Source organism: Lissotriton helveticus, chromosome 12 (assembly GCF_964261635.1).
Source record: "Lissotriton helveticus chromosome 12, aLisHel1.1, whole genome shotgun sequence".
Lineage (NCBI taxonomy): Eukaryota > Metazoa > Chordata > Amphibia > Caudata > Salamandridae > Lissotriton > Lissotriton helveticus.
The window spans coordinates 124,237,725-124,244,124 of record NC_136073.1 but is presented as its reverse complement, the minus strand read 5'-3'; the positions used below and the strand labels follow the sequence as shown (position 1 = coordinate 124,244,124).

General features: G+C 47.6%; 1 long non-coding RNA gene across 1 annotated transcript; it reads left to right on the top strand.

Annotated features, from left to right (window-relative positions):
- Positions 1-1,037: 1,037 nt before the first annotated feature.
- On the top strand, positions 1,038-1,592 carry LOC144798549 (uncharacterized). The gene is made up of 3 exons (XR_013603563.1): positions 1,038-1,145; positions 1,237-1,312; positions 1,408-1,592. It is a non-coding gene; the product is annotated as an uncharacterized LOC144798549 (long non-coding RNA).
- The last annotated feature ends 4,808 nt before the right edge of the window (positions 1,593-6,400 follow it).

Sequence of the window (6,400 nt, the reverse complement as noted above, 5' to 3'; positions counted from 1 at the left end):
ATATATTGGCAAAACCAACCAACAAATTAATCACAGAATCACACAGCACCGTTCCAGAATTAAGAAGAAGGTGCTTACAGCCCCCATGGTCGATCACTTTGTGACTGAAAATCATTCAGAACACGATTTTAAATGGACAGTTCTGATGGTAGTAAACGCGACTAGACTCACTTTGGACATTGATTCTCTACTATTGACCAAAGAAGCCTATCTTATTCTGAAATTCGACAGTACTCTAACGGGCCTTAACGAAATGTCTGAGTTATCTAGAATGGTTTGAGCTCATTCATTTAATTGTTCTCTATCTGGAACCGGCTTGAGATTGTGTCAAAGTATATTTGGTCTAACTGCACTGTCAGGTAGCCACATAACATAAAAGATATACATGTTGGAAGTAAGAAATATGGGGCCAGCCGAGGTTTGTTGTCACAGTAGGGATCCAAGGCTATATAATATGTAATGTATGCATTTAATCTGTTTGGGAGTCCAACAACATGAAAATGGCAGAGATAGCCAACGAATGGTTTTACAGGGCACCACTTCCGGGTCGCTGAGTAACTGGTGTTTGCAGCAGGGACGACCGACTTGCTGGTAGTTTTGCATCGGAATAGGTGAGAAAGAGATTAAGAACGTATTTGTAATGTAGCAAGCGCTCACCGTCAGCTTTAGAGTAATTATGTTTAAGGTGCTTTGTAGTGCGGGAATCATACATGACGGAGGACGATTTCGAATGACACAAACGTTTTCAACAAGAAGGAACGTGGGGAGTGGCGCCTTGTGCGTTTCAAAACATATAGTTGAGGAGACGTTGGGGTAATCATTAGTATAAAACGCCTTTTTAGCTACTACAAACGAATTGAAATTAATGTTGATATTGGCCCCTTGATTTTAGGATCGGCTGAAACAAGAAGATAGCCGAGTCCGAAATGTCGCCATAATTAAATACAGGTATGCCCTAAGAAGGGTTATATAATAATTTTTTGCAAACAAACCTTAAAGGGAGAATACTGTATTGATGTATACACTTTTTCCTCCACAGAGTTGATGTTAACCCCTTGGCCTGGCCTCCCCCTCTTCTCTTCCCCCCCTTTGAGACTATGCTTTGGATTGATTCACTGCCCGCACGAACCAAATATTGATTTAAGGTAGGCCCGCATAGGGTGTCCGCAGGCAAAGACTTAAAACGGAAGTACAGCATATACAAGAATTGAATTGGGTCATTATTGTTTTTTACAGATTAATTACGCCTCTGGCTGCCCCCTCCCCTATTTGGAAATCAATTAACTTCCACAATTCAGGAACCGCCTAGAAGGTACGTGATGGTATCTTCAGGCATTAATAAAAGCTGCATGTACGGATGGAAGGACTAGTGCTGATTAGCTTTATTTATTTCATTTTGCTTCATAGATTATCCATCTTTGCCCATAATAAGAAGCCCTGATGAAAGCCCGTGAAGGATTTATGCGTGGCTGGAAACGCACCGGCATTCTTTGACATTATTCTTGGCATTCTTTGAATTATAAGGAATTAATTAAATTATCCTCGCAGATTTAAGGATTTAAATAATAACATTTCATACCATAACGCTTTACAAATAGGCAACTATTGGTCATGCTGCTCTTTTTGATGAAATATATTGAGTACCATGCCTTTTTGATTTGAAAAATGAAGCAATTTTTGTACATAAGTCTGTTTATTATGTCAAATTGATTTCGGTTTAAGTGTTTGTATATATGTGTATTTAATGTGATCCTACTGTATAATTTCTATGCGCTTTTGAGAATGGAAGGGATTTCCTATTTAACAAAAATATCTAAAACTAAAAAACAAGAGGTTGAATAAATTAACCTAACCACTAAAAGAATATAGTGTGGTTTTTTGAAAAATAAAGTTTGGGACTCCAGGTACTTTTCTGTATACGTTGTATTTTTGGCCCTACCTGGGTCCTGTCATTTGGGCTTAACCCCTATATGGTTGCACTTTTAGAAAGTTAACATTTGCTTGCCTAACCATTTCAGCCCGCCTCTGCCAGGATGTGTATCTGCTGTCTGAGTTGTGTGAGTGTGTTTACAAAAGAAGGGAGGAGGTGATCCAAATCGATCAAGGAGGGCGTGATTACCACTCACATGGAGTGGAAGGTCCAGCCTGAGTCAAGGCCCTCAGTCAAAGTTATGCAAACAAAGTTGACGAGGCTGTTCCTCAAGGGGGCAAGGAAGTGGGGGAGGGGGTGGGTCGTACAGGTGTCCTGGTCAAGGAAACAGTGGTGGTAAAAAGGTATTGACCTCCCACTGGGTATCCATTATGTTGGACATGTTGGCCTCACACACCCTTGCAGGTGTCATGCTTCATCATCGGCGGTTGCTCCTCGTCGGGTAGGCGGTGCAATTCCCAACGGGCTCACCTCATAGAGGGGCTCTTTATCGGAGATCTTTTGGGTCCAACTGCCTATTGGTGAAGTGTGGGTATGGGGCCAGTAGGTTTAGTAGACAGAAAAGAGCCCCTCTATGAGGTGAGCCCGTTGGGAATTGCACCGCCTACCCGACGAGGAGCAACCGCCGATGATGAAGCATGACACCTGCAAGGGTGTGTGAGGCCAACATGTCCAACATAATGGATACCCAGTGGGAGGTCAATACCTTTTTACCACCACTGTTTCCTTGACCAGGACACCTGTACGACCCACCCCCTCCCCCACTTCCTTGCCCCCTTGAGGAACAGCCTCGTCAACTTTGTTTGCATGAGTTGTGTGAGTGACAGGGCTGGGGATGACAAGTGGTGAATGGAGGGATTACACCAGAGTGGGTGGTGGGAGTGCCCCTTGACTCTGAATAGGGCTGTGCTCTGCCACCACAATGCTGGCTCCGCCCCCCGGGGAGCGACTGATGACTCTGCCCAACACCTAGCCCAGGAAGAGGGAAGACTGTCAACAAGGTGCTCCTGGCTGTACTTGTCATCTCAATGCCGGCTCCACCTCCTGCGGAGCGTCTGCTGTCCCTGCCCCACACACTGAAACGAAAAGACAGAATCTACACAACAAAGTGCTCCAGTGTTGAAAAGGACTATGTAAAGGCCCCCCTGGCCTGAAAAGACAAAATAAACTGACAATAAAGGTAGGAGCCCTGCTCCTAAGAAATCAGATCCAGTTTTACCACAACGAACCTCTGCCCAACTAGAAGGACCAAGAAGAAGCTGAAGGACTGGCCTGCAGTTTGCCTTGCTGAGGAAGGAGAGGAGAAGACCAAAAGGACTTTGCTTTGCTGTGCTCTAAACTATCTCCAAGGGCTTGTCTGATCTTGCCCCCTGAAGTGAACCCCAGGACCAGTGGGTTCTTTGTGCCTTGGCTTGTCTGCAAACTGAGCCGTGTGTTTCCTCCCGCCGGAGTTGAGACTGCACTCCTTCGCCCCTCCTAGAGTCGTGACACACGGGAGCGGCCCGCCCTTCTACCCGTTGAGAGCCTCGCTCCGCCAGAGCCGTTCTCTGCCCCTCGGGTCAGGCCGCCTGCTCCTCTGTCACCTCGCTCATCACTGGAGTGCTCCCTCGCCCCTCCCACCGGATTCCTGGTCAATCGAGCGCACTCCGAAAGCCTGGACGGCCACCCCGCTGTGCCCTCTGACCCCTGGAAGAGGCCGCGCCGCACCGCAAAGGGAACTCACCCCCGTACAATCCGTACCAGAGCTCCCGTGCCATGCCCTGCCTGCTGGAGACCAACCACCATCAAAAGACCCCAAAGTACGCTGTACCACGAAGCACCCAGCCAGCCCACGACTCACCTGATCGACGAGTGGACGCCGCGCACTTCACAGGTACGATCCTTCACGACCTGCTCAACTCGGGCTCTGGGCCCGCAACGTTCTGATTTCCCCGTTCTCGGCTGTGCGTCTTCACCTGTTCTATTCCGTGACTGCCTGCCTGCCCAGTACGCCGCGTACCGCGAGGCACGCAGGTGACAGCAGGACTTGTCTGTCCTGCCCCGAACGAAGCACATAGCTGTCACGAACCTTGCCCCCGGTGTCCCGCAAACACACCTGTGAGTGTGTAGAACTATCGTGAAGTGAAATTGAATAACTTGGAAGCAACACAAGCCATTTTTGAATCCTAAAGAACGCTTGCCATTTTCCTTACATCTTGTGGCCTCATTTGAAACATGTTATAGAAGGTCTTGTGATAACTTGCCAGCATATATCTCATTTTACATAAAGTCTACGTATTTTTTATAGAAATACCGCCTGGTGTCCATTTGTGGGGGATTCAGTGGATTTATTGTGTGTGATTACAAATGCTTAACTGACAGCGCTCCTGAGATTAGCCTTGACTGCTCACGCCACGCAACCTAAAGGGTGAGCAGGGGTTATACTTAAGGGGTAATTCCCCTGCCCTGACTTAGAGGAGAGGGTCCCTGCTTGTCCCAAGTACAGACCTGTGCCAACCAGAGACCCCCAATTCTAACACTGGTCTGCACATAATAAATACATTGATGTCGCGAGTGACCGTTCTAACCGGTGTGCAAGAGCGGGGCGGCAATACTGGCTTTGTAAGTGCAATTTTGTTATGCTCTGTCTGTTCTCTAATAGGGGGTCGCTTACCCAGCGTTTTGGAGCCCACCGTCAGCTGAGAAGATGGCTCGCAGGAGCAGAGGCATGCACATGGCCAGGAGGTTCCCACGTGTCGTGGTCCTGCCCTGCACTAGGAGTTCCCTTCATTGAGCGAGGGTTGAAGGTATGGCAACGTGTCCAGTGCAGAATATTGCCCAGCATTTCGTTGCAGATGGGTTTTCTCCAGGTTGCGTTGGTTTGAGGGTGTACCGGACACAGAGGCTGGGGTGGGGGCTGAATATGAATATGAATTCTTTTCACGAGGGACAGGTGTGTGCTGTCTCTAGCAGGGGGGTGTAATACCAGTTAATGGGTCTGAAAGTAGTTGGTAGATTAGACGTGGCATGGGCACTTCTACTGCCTGCTCACGGGAAACACTTGTGCATTCATACTCTCTACGGAAAGTGTGTCGCACAATTTTGTTACCAGGTGGCACTGTCTTGCTGTTTACATTCAGGATGGTGTGTTTGGCAGGTGGGAGCCTACAGTGAGGACGGTGGGGCAAACTCGCAGCAGCAACACATTGTGTTTGACACAAAGGTTTGAAGTTAGTTGTTGTTTAGTACTGAAGCAAGCATACTGCTGGTGGTCATGCAGGGGATATCCTTACCATGCGCGGAATCACAGCAAATGTAAAAATACCTGGGGAAGCAAAGGCCTGCCCGAGTTTGCCTGGGCCTACCAGTGTTGACTACGGTTGTTCACTGTGGTTAATGCAGTGGTGTAGTTGAAAGTCTATGGCCTACTAATGCTAATCCCAGCATCAAGTTTACCTGACTAAAACTACGAATATAAATTGCAGAAACAAACTTTGATTGCTTGATTTTCTTGTCCCTTACATGTCAGCGAGAGGCGCACCACTGCAACATGGACTCAAAACAGGTTGAGGACTGGTGCCAGCAGGCATGGTGGGGGCGTTCTGTGACAGTATGGTAACTAGGTGAGAGGTGTATGCAGTCTCCTCTGTGGTGTGCCTAGTTTGCTACTGTGGGTGTGCGATTGGCACATTAAATTTACACTGCCTCTGGTATAAGCCCTAAGGCTCGTCCTAGCTACCTAGGGGGTGAGTAGGGGTTAGCTTAAGTGTGTACTCCCTTCTCCTGACTAGTGGTGGGTTCGGCCAGGCTCAGGTGCAGACCTTAGCCAACCAGAAACTCCACTTATAACATGGGTAGAGAATGCTTAGGAGTTGCTTGCAGTCCATTGTGAAAGTAAGATGTAAAGTAAGCGGAGGATGCTTGATGAAGTTGTTAGACCCGCTATTAGTTATTAAAAGCACCAGGTACTATGAATTAGTCATTTGTACTCAAATCATAGGACACATGTTGTTCAATACACACACCTTGGACACGACTGCCCCCCCACCCTCGAGCAAATGGAAGTAAAACATTATATGGATTGGCAAGCTCTTGCAGACGGTGGTTAGCTCGCACACTTGGGTGCTCTGCTGAGTTTGGGGGCAGGTTAGCATGCTTCATCTTGTCACTTCTCTGTCAGAGCCAGCAGACCCATAGGGTGAAAGCGCGCTCAAATACACGTCATGTTGGAGGTAGGTCCAGGATGAAAGGTTGTGCTGGGTATCTTGCCAAGGGGCACATCTGGTTGGGCAGTACATAATTTTAAAGTACAACTGGGGATCCCCTCATTTATGTTAGATCCTGGTTGTTTGTTGTTTCCGCAAAGTTTGGGACAGGTTAACTGGACGCATCTTGTCGCAGTGGGTTTGATGTTTGGTCGGGTCAATTGACTCAGTACAGCCATTTTTGCTTGGTATATCTGGGCATGAAGGAATGCCAGGCAAGTTTCTA